We start from the raw sequence: 14429 nt of genomic DNA, 5'->3' as shown, positions 1-14429 counted from the left end.
TAGTAGTAGCAGGGAGGACTTTGTTTCCAGCCTTTGGTGGGGGAGGGGGGACATGACTGAAGGTTTGCTCAGGGAGGCATATAATGTTGGGTTATCCCTGGGAGCTGGGGAAGGGGCACTTCTGAGATCAGTTGCAGCTTCTTCCTCGGGACCTGATTTACTGAGACTGTTTTCCCCACTCCTTGTCCAGGGAGAAAAAAAGATTAGCAAACAGGCTCTTAATGCTCCCCTATAGGTCACTGGCAAAAATACAAGCAGCAGCCCCTTCCCCACTCATTAGCCAGTCTCATTCTTTCTCTTTTTCCCCTCCACCCTGTCATCACCAGTCTCTTCTAGTCCATTCCTCCCTACCTGTCTCCTTAATCCTACTATCTTCCTCCTCCTCCCTGAAACCAACCACTCCCCAGCTAGCCCTCACCACCAAGGAAACCACTCCTTATTGTCCAGCAAGGCAATCAGCCCTACCCCCAAAAGCTAGTTAACTGTCCTACAATGACCCTCCACCCCCACCCAGCAAGCCATCCAGCCTACCCCTGCAGCCCCTGCCCGCTAGTCAGTGATGTCCCTGCCCAGCCTCTAGCCCTCCAGCATGTATCTCTACCAGCCAGTCTGTCCATCCCAAGGAGGTTTAATAATAGAAGATGGCATGAGCATATCTGGCCCCTTATGTGGGCTGAAGCCAGTAGGTGGAGCTTGTTGCCCTATCGATTTCAGTTTGGGTGTACCAATATGGTGGCTGCATTGGGGTGAATTAAAACCTGGAGACTGGCTTCAGATTTGTGATGACATGAGTAGAGGAGTGGCCTAAGGGTTAGTGCAGCAGGTTGCAGACCTGGGGAACTGGGTTCGATTCCCTCTTCTGCCTGATGGCAGTGGGTTGAGATCCTAGGGAACCAGGTTCAGTTCTTTCTGCAGCTCTGTGTGACCCTGGACAGGTACAACAGTAGTACAATGTACTACTTAGACTGTGAGCCCACTAGGGACAGACCCAGTACCTTTAAAATGAAATTGTAAACCACTTAAGTCCAAGCAGTATATAAACAGGGCCGCCAAGAGGGGGACAAAATTCCCTAGGCCCAGGCCTCTAAGGGGGGAGCCTGGCGCCAGGGTCTCTCTCCTTCTCTCCTGCTCCTGACGAGACCCGAGTGATTGCATCCTGACACGAGCAGGAAAGAGAAAACTCCAGCATCAGCCCCCCCCCCCCTCCCCCTTGGAGGCTGGGAAGGACCTGGAGCTTTCTCCAGCGCTGCTCTTCTGCTTTTCCTCTCAGGCCCGCATGCTTGGTTTTGAAACTGCAGGGACAGGCAGTGCTGGAGGAAGTTGTCTTCTGCTGGCAGGGACTTGGGATCTCCGCCAGCCAAGGTATTTCAATCCTGTTGCGGCAGCAGCACCGACGGGGGGAGCGGCAGCAGCCCTGCCCCTGGCCCGATTCAGTCTCTCAGTGGCCCTGTATATAAATACTGAAAATGAATGCTGTCTCCTCTTATCAAACCTCCTTGGTCAATCCCCACCTCTATCCCTCCGCAAGCCAGTGTCCTTCCTTCCCTCAGCAGCTTTCAGAGCCACTCCCCCTGCTGTCTGTGGCTGCAGAAGTAGGAACTTCCTCCTCCCTGCATTCCACATATGTGTGAGTTTGAGTGGTGCAGGAATTCTCATATTGGTTTGGGGTTCTCAAGTCTTATAAGACCAGTGTGAGAGTAGCTCAGGGTCACCTTTTTTTTGTTTAATGGGCCATAAAAATCCTAAGAGCCAGAAGCAAATGTCTAGTCTCCATGGTAAAATGGCACCCGGGAGTTATTTATTTATTTATTTTACTGCACTTGTATCCCACATTTTCTCACCTATTTGCAGGCTCAATGTGGCTTTTAAAATGTTACAATGGTATTCACATTAATAGAATAAGAATTTCAGAATGTAAAGCAACTAAGGTGCATAAAAATATCATACCAATCATCTCAACGGAAAATAATTTATCAAGTCCTGTCCTACTCTTTAGAAAGGTGCTTTTGTTCTCTTGGAGCCTTTATGCTATTACACCCATTCTCATTTTATTGATGTCTGTTGTACAGTTACCTATTATTCGGGTGGATTAATCAAGTACACGCTTACCCCCATAGGAGACAACTTTTCAAAATTATTGGGGGTGCTAAGCCCAGTGGAAATAACCCCTCCCTGGACACATACAAGGAATTTTCTCAATAATTGGGGGTGCTCAAGCACCTACAGCACCCACAGAGTCGGCTCCTATGCTTACCCCTAATTCTAGAAAGTTGCATGCCCAAATTTCTAACTACGTGCAAATTTGTGCACTCAATTTATAGAATAAGGTCAATGGTGTGCTTAACTTAATGATTTAGTTAGCTGTTAATAGCCTTTAATTATTGGCTAGATTGGCACTAATTGGAAGTTACATGCATAACTGCCTTTAGTTGGTGTTCTAAAAGTTGCCTGTTCAAACTCCATTGTGCTCAACTTCAAGGAGGGTGTGGTCCTGGGAGGGGGCATGGGTGGGTTGGGGTGTATCAGGCAGTTACACGCAATAGAATATTAGCATTTACACACATTAACTGCCTACAGTTAGGCATGAGCATTTACAACAGCCATTCAGCTAGCGTAAGTGCTTATGCCTTAAGTTAGGTGCATAAATGCAGACTTACACTGCTATTTTATAATGGCAGTCATGTGCACAACTGACATTATAAAATTCACACTTAGCACATGTCATTGGGGCACCTAGCGTTAGGTGCTCTATAGAGAATTACTCCCATAAGGGATAGCTTTATAAGAAGCCCCTAGTACTGGGCAGCAAGAATGTACTTAAATGCTGGTATTTTAGTCATACAGGAGAGAAGCAAAAGGACAACACACTGTTCCACAGAGAACAGAAACAGCAAACAGCAGAGACAGCCATGGGGATAATGATGTCACTGGAGCCACACTCTGGTAATTAATTTTATTACTGACTCGACATGGCCGTGTTTCATCAAGTGCTTGCGTCAGGGGTCCCTAGCATTGAAATAACATTATAAATATATCTACTATAATAAAACTCACCCTCAACGTTCTGAGGACACTGACGTCAATGAAGCCAAGCCTTGACTTCCTTCAAAAAGGTTCGAAGGTTCGTGGTGGTGAAGCCACCAAAATCGCTCCGGGCCCCGCCCTTGAGGGCGGAGCAATGGCAGAACAACGAAGGGGTTGGCAGGGAGGGAGGCAGGGAGGAGGGGGTGGGTGGGAAATCGCTCCGGGCCCCGCCCTCGCGTCAAACGTCATGAGGTTGGGGGCGGAGCAATGGCAGAACAACGAAGGGGTTGGCCAGGGAGGGAGGGAGGGGGTGTTGGCGACGAAAACCTTGCTAGCGCCCGTTTCATTTGCTCTGAAACGGGCCTCTTTTACTAGTATATAAATAAGTTGTTGCAAGGAGCATCATACGTTTAGATGAAAAAAAAAAATACATACATATAAGACCTCTTTCGCTTAAAAGTAATTATGGCAGTATAAGGGGCAATATAACATTTGAATATGCTTTTGTAGTAATTTTGGAAGTTCTGGTTTCAACTAATTGAGAATTAGAGGTTTGGTTGTAGTCATAGAGTTATAGATAGTAATTAAATATATTGGACAACCAAAAGCCCAATGACATTCACACATAACATGTACTTTAATCATTCTGTCTACAACAGGGATTCTTAACCCAGTCCTTAGGACACACCTAGCCAGTCAGGTTTTCAGGATATCCACAATGAATATGCATGAGATATATTCGCATGCGCTACCCGCATTCTATATAAATATATCTCATATATATTCTTTGTGGGTTTCCTGAAAACCTGACTGGCTAGGTGTTTCCCAAGAACTGGGTTGAGAACACCTGGTCTACTGTGACAATAGCATTAGAAATCTTTTTATTTATTTTGTTTGGATTCCTTCTAGTGAAGACTTTCTCTTTTGATGCCATTTTGAATGGAATATTCATGTATCTTTATATAGGAGACTACCTTGATACAGCGTGTATCGCGAAACATGGAACCATGTCGGTGTAAAAGAGTCTCCGTCATGTGTATGGAAGGAAAAGAATAACTGAGTTCTACTCAGATAAAGCTAAGTAAAGGCTAAAGTAATTAAGAAAAAAAATCTAAAAGTTATAAAAATATATAAAAGAGGATCAATGAGGATTACGACACTACCTCCGAGATATGCTTGGCTCATTTTAGCCATTACAGAGGTAGATGCGGGGATCTGATGATCTATTAATAAAAGGGTGGTAAATTCCCAGACCATTAAAAATGGAATATTTAAAGCTGTTTGTGAAGCTGGGCATTTACATGAATATTTATCTCTAGCTCCCTTCATTTAGATTTAAACTATTGCCTAAACGATTACGATTTTGAATGGAATAGCAGTATTTTGTTGAATCAACCAATTGTAAGCACACATTTTATTTTTTTCAATCAATTTTGTATTTATAATTTCAGTTCATATTGGTTAGCCATTTATTTACAAAATGTCCTTTTATAATTTAAATATTAGAGGCTAAGGGAGATAGCTGAGTTGTCTCCCACAGTCAGCGCTGAACTCGAATATTCAATGCTGGGTCGTTTCCGGTGAGTGGCATTGAACATCCGGTTTAAATTTGGCTGGTTCCAACTTAAACGGCCCAGCTGATTTTCAGATCTAGCTGGTCAAGTTGGAGCCGGCCAAAGTTATTTCAACTATTGTGGCGGCCAAATATTTATATGGCCACCAAACTTAGCCAGCTCCACGGTGAAAATCACTGGATAGCCAGTTATATTGCGTGACATAACTGGCTATTTTAAAGCCACTATCCAGTGTTATTCAATACCAGATAGCCAGTTAAGTGCTGTTTCGGCAAACAATTTTAAATATCAAGCGGATTGTGTTTACTCACATTGAAAAACAAGGACAGTTATAACATAATATATATATTTTTGTCTGTATATATGTGACAGTATAATGAGAAACTTCTATATATGTATTTTATTTGTTTTTCAACTTTTTTCCTAATGAAGTAACCTGTTCCGGGGCAGAGGGAGCTGCAGCGAACGAGCGACGAAGTTTAGCAAACTCGGAGCAGGCGCGCACTGCGGCACCCCCCAGCGGCGTGCAACTGGGGCGGACCGCCCCCACTGCCCCCCCCTTGGTACGTCACTGATACCAATGGCTCGATTATGTGCATTTTTCAATTGGACATTTTTTTCCAAAAATTGAACAAAAAAGGGAAATGCACAGAGCATTAAAACATCTAGCAAGTGGTCATTACAAAAAAAACCAGAGACATTTTGATGTTTCAAATAGCTGTATTTACTATGTGGATTCTGGAAGTTTTGAGCAAAACGTCCAAAGTGTGGGACTTAGGCGTCATATCGCCCCTCCTGCTTCGAAAATACGCCTCCAGGTATGTCTATCTAGGTTATTCAGTATGTTATGAAGTATACATCTTTTCTTCTTAAATTCTTTTTAAAGTGTTGCTTATGTTTGAATTATATGTTTTTATATTTATGGGTGTTTTTTTAATATCTAAATGTATGAAGCTATTTGCAACAATTTATATAATGTTCTTTTGATGTTAGGACCCCTGATGCAGGTATTTTGATCATTTACAATAAATGGCCATTTAACAACCACACGTAATCTCTTACGAAATACCATCTAGCATGAAATACATGAGTACGTTTCATGGCTGGTACTTTCATTGCAGAGTTTAGGTGAAATTCACACTTATGTAGATTATAAAACTCAGGGCTTTTTTTGAGGGGGTACTGAGTACCGGCACCATTGTCTGTTAAAATTGACCCATTGGTCCCCAAGTTTTAATGAAAGAGCTGAGGCTCTACACACCAATGCTGCCTTGTGACTGGTTGCAGAGGGCCTGACTATTGTGGAGTGGGTCCCTCAGTGATCACCCCACCCCTGAATGGGTAGCCTGGCATTTGAGGACTGGCACCTTTTTCGCTAGAAAAAATGCACTGATAAAACTCCTTAATTTACGCACATACTTGTGGAAAGTATACACCAACATTTACACTAGGAGCAGGTATAAGTTCTGGCACTGACAGATAGTTAAGTTCTTTTGTTCCTTGTCTAGAATGCACATTCATCACTTCATAAAACAGGAATGTGAAAACATGTGCTACCTAGACATGACTTTACAAAATTACCTTCTTAACAAGCAAGCTGTGTCTGTGCAAGAGCTCAACCTTGGACTGGAAAATGTGTGCTCTTTGGACTCCTGTGTCCTTTTGTACTGTATTCCAATGTGGCAGGTTCCTACAGGAGTTCCCTCCATGCAAGAGAGAAACACCTGCCACTACTGAGCTAGCTGGCACAAGATTGTACATTTAATCCAAGTCACAAAGAGACAACAGCCCCATCTGAAATGACCTTTACAAGGATCCTCTTCCTTATTTGAATTTGGCAGTGCTTTGTAGAAATTGGAAGACACTCCATAAATATCTGAGTTCTAGAGATAGAAAATAATCTCTAGGAGACTCATAAAACAGTGATTATAGAAATCTTTGAACAATTACCCTAATTAATTGCTTTATTACTTTATTAAAGGAAATTCTAGCCTCGTGGTAGAATTTGCCTCTAGTGTGCAACATTCACACTGGCAGCTAGGGAGGGTGTTAATACATTTTTTTTTTTAAATAAAGGCCAGTATTCTGCAACATTCAAAGAAAGATGTGGAAAAATCTATTCTTAGGAGTCAAACATATAGTTTTTGGCTAGGCAGTTTCCTCCAGTTCTCTTTGGCTTCTAGGTCAATCAGAACTGGCCTCCAGTGGGTATGGCACCATGAGTATTCATTGCAACTATCTATGTTCTAATGCCACGCTTTCACTGCTCATCATCCCCATGAAGATACAGATGTCGCCTGGTGACCAGGATGACGGCCTTTGTCCACGGACTGTAGCTCCATCTAGAACAAGATATGAATGAATTTATTTAGAAATTTCTATTCTGCAACAACTGTTTTTATTGTAACCACCTACTTTGGTAGGATAGAGCAAGCTATAAATGTTTTAATTAAATAAATTATCTGCAGATGAAAGAAGGTCGATGGTATATAATGGCTTTAATCTGATCTTGCATGGACATGCAGAGTCTAAAACAACACCTAGACTATAAATCCTCTGAGTAATCAAAACCTGTGTCACTTGAAATAACAAGTAAGGAGGGATGTCAGGAGCGATCAATTGACTTAATCTCAGTCTTAGAGAGATTTAAGGTCAGTCAGGTAGACGCCATCCATGCAACTATTGATGGTTGGGAGGCGGGGATAGTGCTGGGCAGACTTATACGGTCTGTGCCCTGAAGAGCACAGGTACAAATCAAAGTAGGGTATACACAAAAAGTAGCACAAATGAGTTGTCTTGTTGGGCAGACTGGATGGACCGTGCAGGTCTTTTTCTGCTGTCATCTACTATGTTACTATATGTTACTATGTTACATGAATGTAACTTGCAAACAGCATCATCAAGAGAAAAAAAAGAAAGACCTGTATATTGTTTACAAAAATCCAGTGCTGTGTGTTAAAATTACAAAATATCTGGCAAATAGGACCAACTGCATTCCAGTCTACACAGGGTTCTAAATGAATAAATACTGCACACATGTATATGTTAAGGAGGAAAAAGCCTCAAGCAAACTCCTGTTTAAATACAACCACTACTACTACTACTACTATTTAACATTTCTAAAGCGCTACTAGGGTTACGCAGCGCTGTACAATTTAACATAGAGGGACAGTCCCTGCTCAAAGAGCTTACAATCTAAAAGACAAGTGAACAGTCAGTCCGATAGGGGCAGTCTGGATTTCCTGAACGGTAAGAGTTAGGTGTCGAACGCAGCATTGAAGAGGTGGGCTTTAAGCAAAGACTTGAAGATGGGCAGGGAGGGGGCTTGGCGTAAGGGCTCAGGAAGGTTGTTCCAAGCATAGGGTGAGACGAGGCAGAATGAGCGGAGCCTGGAGTTGGCGGTGGTGGAAAAGGGTACTGAGAGGAGGGATTTATCCTGTGAATGGAGGTTACGGGCGGGAACGTAAGGGGAGATGAGGGTAGAGAGGTAGTGAGGGGCAGCAGACTGAGTGCATTTGTAGGTAAGAAGGAGAAGCTTGAATTGAATGCGGTATCTGATCGGAAGCCAGTGAAGTGACCTGAGGAGAGGGGTGATATGAGTGTATTGGTTCTGGCGGAATATAAGACGTGCAGCAGAGTTCTGAACAGATTGAAGGGGGGATAGATGGCTAAGTGGGAGGCATGTGAGGAGTAAGTTGCAGTAGTCAAGGCGAGAGGTAATGAGAGCGTGGACGAGAGTTCGGGTGGAAAGGGCGAATTTTGCTGATGTTGAAGAGGAAGAAGTGACAGGTCTTGGCTATCTGCTGGATGTGTGCCGAGAAGGAGAGGGAGGAGTCGAAGATGACTCCGAGGTTGTGGGCAGATGAGACGGGGAGGATGAGGGTGTTATCAACTGAGATAGAAAGTGGAGGAAGAGGAGAAGTGGGTTTTGGTGGAAAGACGATGAGTTCAGTCTTGGACATGTTCAGTTTCAGGTGGCGGTTGGACATCCAGGCAGCAATGTCGGATAAGCAGGCTGATACCTTTGCCTGGGTCTCCGCGGTGATGTCTGGTGTGGAGAGATACAGCTGGGTGTCATCAGCATAGAGATGATACTGGAAACCATGAGATGAGATCAGGGAGCCCAGGGAGGAGGTGTAGATTGAGAAGAGAAGGGGTCCAAGGACAGATCCCTGGGGGACACCGACAGATAGCGGGATGGGGGTGGAGGAAGATCCATGAGAGTGAACTCTGACGGTGCGGTGGGAGAGATAGGAGGAGAACCAGGAGAGGACAGAGCCCTGGAACCCAAATGAGGACAGTGTGGCAAGAAGTAAATCATGATTGATAGTGTCAAAAGCGGCAGATAGATCGAGGAGGATGAGGATGGAGTAGTTGCCTCTGGATTTGGCAAGGAACAGGTCATTACAGACTTTAGAGAGTGCTGTTTCTGTCGAGTGAAGAGGGTATAAACCGGATTGAAGTGGATCGAGGATGGCATGAGAGGAGAGAAAATCAAGGCAGCGGCTGTGAACGGCACGCTCAAGTATTTTGGAGAGGAAGGGTAGGAGGGAGATGGGGCGGTAGTTGGAGGAACAGGTAGGGTCAAGTGATGGTTTTTTGAGGAGAGGTGTGACTACGGCTTGCTTGAAGGTAACTACGGCGTGCTTGGTTTAGTAGGAGTTGGACTTCCTCATCATCGGCTAAAAAACCTCCTGAGTCAGATTTTAATGCTGTACTATGTTTCAAGATTCTGGACTATCAATGTATTCTAAACATAGCTTTAACACTTAGCGTAATAGTCCTGGTCTCGATGAATTTCCTCAAACAGTGACTGTGATCAACGGCGGCCAGCGTTTCAAATTACTGTTTCTGCTTCAGGATCACAGGCAACAAGTTCTGAAAATCAAAATCAATATGATATTAGGAGATAAACGGCATTTAACATTATTCATATGTAATCTAATGTGCCTACCTCCGCTCAATTAAGTCGGCAGTCGCTACTGAGATGCCCTCCTACTAAACCTTTGGTTGTAGTTAAACGGGAGTTTGCTCGAGGCTTTTTCCTCCTTAACATATACATGTGTGCAGTATTTATTCATTTAGAACCCTGTGTAGACTGGAATGCTGATTTAATTAGTACAGAGGTTCAGTCCCAAACATTATTTGTGAGTTTTGATAAATAGGACCAACAGCACAGACCCCTGGGGTACACTGGTCACTAGCAGGTGAACAACAGAATGGGAATCATATATAGACAAACCTTCATCTATCTGTCAATTAAATAAGAGGAAAACCAGTGACCCCCATAGACTCCAAACATTGTAACAACATTTTATGGTTAATCATACTGAATGCTGGGCATAGGAGCCAACTTTTCAAAATGATTGGGGGTGCTGAAAAATTTTTTTTTAACAGGTGGTGCATTCTCCCCCTCCCCCTCGGTACCATAAAATCCTGTCTGTTGCAGTCTTCAACTGGGCAGTGTCAGCGCCACTTATAGGCTGCCTGCAACCTGCACCAGGACGTCTTCCCTGAACAGTTCTGCCCCTCAGTCCCCCTGTACTGTGCAAATATAAAGAGATGCAAATTTCAAAAACTGACATATTTCAATCACTGTACTATAGGTTAACAAATAGAAATAAAACAAAAAAATGGAAAATATGATATAATTTTATTGGACTAAATACATTTTTCAATTAGTTTTCAGAGGCCAAAATTAGAGGGTAAGGTTAATACTTGTATTTGAACAGCATATGTTGTACATTTAAATCACCAGCCCACACTCTGCCTTAATAATCTCTGCATAATGTATTGTACCCAACAGTTTATGTGACTGAATTTCTTAAAAAAAGATGTAATGCAAAATGTAATAAATAAATCTATAATCTGTTTATTTATAATAGCAAAAGTATTTACATTTGAGATCCATCAACTCTGAACTGCTAGCATAGGGGATAATTCTATAACAATGCACCTAGACATGTAAAGAAAAGTAGATCCCTTATAGAATCTATATGTGTGCACGTAGGCTCCAGAGAGCCTCACATTTCTTACTGTATTCTGTAAGTTATGTGAATAAGAGCGCACAAACCGTGTTAGTGGAGATATGTGTGTAGTTACAGAATAGCCATAGGCAGTACATACATATGGAGGTATTTTTCTAATCACTTACCCACGTGTTCAGCATGTAAATGTTAGCCTCCACTTTATAGAATTCCCCTGTAAATATCATTTATCAATTTGAAAATTCTGACTTCTAGTGCCAAGAGCTAGAAAATGTATTAAGTCTAGTGGCTTACAATAAGAGGCAGTGGTTACAGAAAATCAGATCATGCCTCTAGTTTCTCACAGGGTCAAAGCAGTGGCAACAGTGGAAATGCTGTACAGGATTCTGAAGGGTAGCCACCAGTCTTCCAGATGGTGTGCTTGATTTCTCTTGGGTAGAAAAACATCCCTTCTTACTCTCCCACAGTGAACAGGGGAAAATGTGCAAGCCTATTAATACATCTGTGTTTCTCAACCCAATGCATCTTGTTTACTTTCTGGATTTTGCATCTATGTCATCAAAGAAAAGCAGCACTTAGTTCTCTGAGAAGTGGAGGGAAAGGTTTTCAGAAGCTCTGAATGCTCTTCAGCAGAAGCATAACCAGGTTGAGGGTGCGGGGGAATGGAGAGCAGATTGCCCCTGGCGCTGGCGTGTATTTTAAATGTGACAGATCGCATCAAAAATAGGTGATGTCTGAAGTCCATTTGGGGGAGCAGCCACTCCCCTGGTGACCCACCTAGCTACGCCTCTGCTCGTCAGTCTGTGCAGCACATTGTTGGCGAATGCATCACCTCAGTGGTGTACCAAGGGGGAGGGGGCGGTGGGGGCGGTCTGCCCCGGGTGCACGCCACTGGGGGGGTGCCGCCGAGTCCGCTTGTTCCCTCCCTGCTGCTCCCTCTGCGCGGAACAGGTTACTTCCTGTTCCAGGGCAGAGGGAGCAGCAGGGAACAAGCGGATTCGGAGCCAACAGGCGCGTGGCACCCCCCCCCCCCCCAGCAGGTGAAAATGCACCTGGGGGGGTCGCGCTGCACCCTGGGGGGGTGTAATTTTGCCGGGGGGAGGGCGCATCGGCGATCCGCCCTGGGTGTCAGCCAGCCTAGGAACGCCACTGCATCACCTTTACGGAAAGCTCATATGGCTAATATGGGATAAGGTCTGTAAGCTGAATGTGTCATATACAGATTGTAGAGGCTGGAAATAGCTGGGTTTTGTTGGCTGACTTTCTGATGCATGATAAATTCTCTTTCATGCTGGACATGTCTGCCAGCCTGAGGCTTTTCTTTTGGGCCTCACATATTGTCTATTAGTTTAGAAGCATCCCCATGTACTGTAGAGCAGGGTTGTACAACCTCGGTCCTTGAGGACCACAATCCAGTCAAGTTTTCAGGATTTCCCCAATTAATATGCATGAGATCTATTTGCATGCACTGCCTCCATTATATGCAAACAGATATCATGCATATTAATTGGGGAAATTCTGAAAACCTGACCTTGCGAGGGCTTAGGTTGGACACCCCTGCTGTAGAGTCTCTTGAAAAATACTCTGGGAATTCTCCATGTCAATGTCTGAATTGCCCTCTCCACTTCCTTTTTTTTTAAATAGGGCTCCACGAGTGCTAATAAAACTCAAAGAATGCATTTTTAAATACATTTTCAAAGTAGATTGCTCTGTTTTTCAATTGGGACAGTCCACTGGATAACATGCTCCTCAGTGTATCAGTCACTCACTACTAACACTAAGGGGAGCAGCATCCTATAGTCACCCCACAGAAGTCTGGTAGCCAGGGCAGGGAGGACAAAATTCCCCGGGCCTGGGCCTCCAAGGGGGGCCCGGCACTGGGGTCTCTCTCCTTCTCCTGCTCCCAGGCCGCCGACACTGCAGTTCCAGGTCTCACCTGCCTGCCCTCGGCTCCATTGACAGCCCCCCTCCGTCTGCTACCAGGCCCCCTGCATTCAAATCGGCAGCACCTCACCTCCGTGTGAAAGCGGCAGGATCGCCTCCCTTCGGGCCCTCCCTCACTGTGTCCCGCCCTCGTCTGATGTAACGTCCTGTTGCTGCGAGAGCGGGGCACAGTGAGGGAGGGCCCAAAGGGCGGTGATCCTGCCGCTTTCACATGGAGGTGAGGTGCTATTTTTTAGGCTGCTTGTATCCCTTCCCAAATTAGCATGAACCAGCCATTCTCAACTGGGAGGGGTAAAAGAAACCAATGCTACATGCATATGAGAAAGTATATTTTATTTACTTATCGAGTACAGATACAATTATAGTTTCTCATGAGAGATCAGTACAGTTACATAAAAAGCTGTTTACTGTGACTTCTGTTTCAGCAGCTTATATCGTTTGTTTCAGACAATGATTTACATGACTCTTTTTCTGCAAATCATTCCTCTCACAGATTATTATCTGGTTCCCAACATCTGGTTCCCTTAAGCTATTATACAACATTCTTCTGTTGTTTGTACTAGTTTCTTTCCCAAGCCTGCCTTGCCCGTAAGGGTATCATAAATACCAGAGATCATGCAGGCTCATCAATCTCTGATAGACTCCAAAGTCACACAGGCTCATCAATCTCTGGCCTTTTAACCCATTCCATAGTGCATAAATGTGCTCATAATTCTATATCTCCCCCCTTGAAGGCATTGAAAGCAAGGGCTTCATTTAGGTTTGTGACCCTAGTGTTACAGAAAACATAAACCACGGCCTAGTCCTGCACCTAGGACCTGTGTCTTGACTTTATTTCATTAACTTATTCTACGTATTCTGTGTTAGTGCCCCGGCCGCAGGCTGGCTTAGGTTGCAGGCCACTCAGGCTCCCTCAGCAGGATGAGAATCCTGTTCCTGTCTTTACCCGTGTACTAAAACTCCAAAGTCACACAGGCTCATCAATCTCTGACCTTTTAACCCATTCCATAGTGCATAACTGTGCTCATAATTCTACAGCGCTGCCGATTTGAATGCAGGGGGCCCAGTGGCGGACAGAGGGGGGCTGTCGATGGAGCCAAGGGCAGGCAGGTGAGACCGGGGACTGCAGCGCCGGGGGGTGGGCGGCGGTGGTGGTGGGGCAGTCTTGCCTCAGGCCCTGCTCAGTCTCTCGGTGGCCCTGCTGGTAGCTTTACTAACTCCACTACACTTGCTCCCCGTAAGTGCTGTTCAAACACTCAGGGGTCGATGCTCAAAGCTACTACGAGTATAAATGTGCAGTTAACGCCAGAATTGCACGCATGTTATTCTGCACTGAATGCTCAGAGGGTTCAAGCTTGGGAGTTAACATGCATTACTTTGCAATGCACAAAACGAAATGATGGCCCATAATGCCGAAAAGCTTTCACCAGGTCAGGAGCAGCGCTGAAGGTATTGAAGAGAGGATTTCTTGTCAATTTTTTCAAATTGAATTGCTGTTCTTGCCTTCTTTCCTGTAAGTTTAAGAGACAAAGGGGAAATAATAAACATGTGAATGTGTCCAAGTGAAACTGAAACTAAAAGCACACATCTGTGCCTGTTCTGCACCTAAATGGGAACTTTGCAAAAATCACTGTGTAATATCGGAATAAGTAGAATCCAAAATCCACAATAATCCAAAAACAATTCTACAACAATCAGCTTTGAGTATTAAAGAGTAGATGGAAATCAAATGAAAAAATAGTGGAGAAAAAAAAGACCTCAGTAAATACCGGATACACCTCTTTGTAAAGGACACGCCTTTTAAATAGAGAGGGAACCTCTTAATCATTAGTCTTTTTAAAAAGCTCCACTTCATTTACTTTCATATTCATAATACCATCTCACCCTTGTAAACACTCAT

The sequence above is a fragment of the Microcaecilia unicolor genome, chromosome 11 (genome assembly GCF_901765095.1).
Source record: "Microcaecilia unicolor chromosome 11, aMicUni1.1, whole genome shotgun sequence".
NCBI classification, from domain to species: domain Eukaryota; kingdom Metazoa; phylum Chordata; class Amphibia; order Gymnophiona; family Siphonopidae; genus Microcaecilia; species Microcaecilia unicolor.
Note: the sequence above shows the minus strand (reverse complement) of the source record.